The 582-nt window shown below is 50.5% G+C and overlaps 1 long non-coding RNA gene across 2 annotated transcripts in view; it reads left to right on the top strand.

The window, feature by feature from the left end:
* The first annotated feature begins 4 nt into the window (after positions 1 to 4).
* The window catches only part of LOC106536662 (uncharacterized), a 1,647-nt gene continuing 1,069 nt past the window's right edge, over positions 5 to 582 (top strand). Inside the window, exons 1-3 of one of the 2 annotated variants that reach the window (XR_001312568.1) lie at positions 5 to 66; positions 129 to 185; positions 298 to 333. This is a non-coding gene — a long non-coding RNA (uncharacterized LOC106536662). Of the gene's footprint in view, positions 67 to 128; positions 186 to 297; positions 334 to 582 lie in introns of those variants that run through there. The other variant, XR_001312567.1, reaches the window with a different exon arrangement.

The following is a 582-nucleotide window of genomic DNA, read 5'->3' as shown; positions in this document are numbered from 1 at the left end:
GTCTCTCAGGTGGTCTCTAACATGTCAGGTGGTCTCTAACAGGTCAGGTGGTCTCTTACAGGTCAGGTGGTCTCTCAGGTGGTCTCTAACATGTCAGGTGGTCTCTTACATGTCAGGTTGTCTCTCAGGTGGTCTCTAACAGGTCAGGTGGTCTCTAACAGGTCAGGTGGCCGCTAACATGTCAGGTGGTCTCTCAGGTGGTCTCTAACATATCAGGTGGTCTCTTACAGGTCAGGTGGTCTCTGAAGTGGTCTCTAACATGTCAGGTGGACTCTTACAGGTCAGGTGGTCTCTCAGGTGGTCTCTAACAGGTCAGGTCATCTCTAACATGTCAGGTGGTCTCTCAGGTGGTCTCTAACATATCAGGTGGTCTCTTACAGGTCAGGTGGTCTCTGAAGTGGTCTCTAACATGTCAGGTGGACTCTTACAGGTCAGGTGGTCTCTCAGGTGGTCTCTAACAGGTCAGGTCATCTCTAACATGTCAGGTGGTCTCTCAGGTGGTCTCTAACATATCAGGTGGTCTCTTACAGGTCAGGTGGTCTCTAACAGGTCAGTTGGTCTCTAACATGTCAGGTGGTCTCT

The sequence above is a fragment of the Austrofundulus limnaeus genome, unplaced genomic scaffold (genome assembly GCF_001266775.1).
Source record: "Austrofundulus limnaeus strain Quisiro unplaced genomic scaffold, Austrofundulus_limnaeus-1.0 Scaffold1922, whole genome shotgun sequence".
Taxonomy (NCBI): domain Eukaryota; kingdom Metazoa; phylum Chordata; class Actinopteri; order Cyprinodontiformes; family Rivulidae; genus Austrofundulus; species Austrofundulus limnaeus.
The sequence above is the reverse complement of the archived record's forward strand: the minus strand, read 5'-3'. Positions and strand labels throughout refer to the sequence as shown.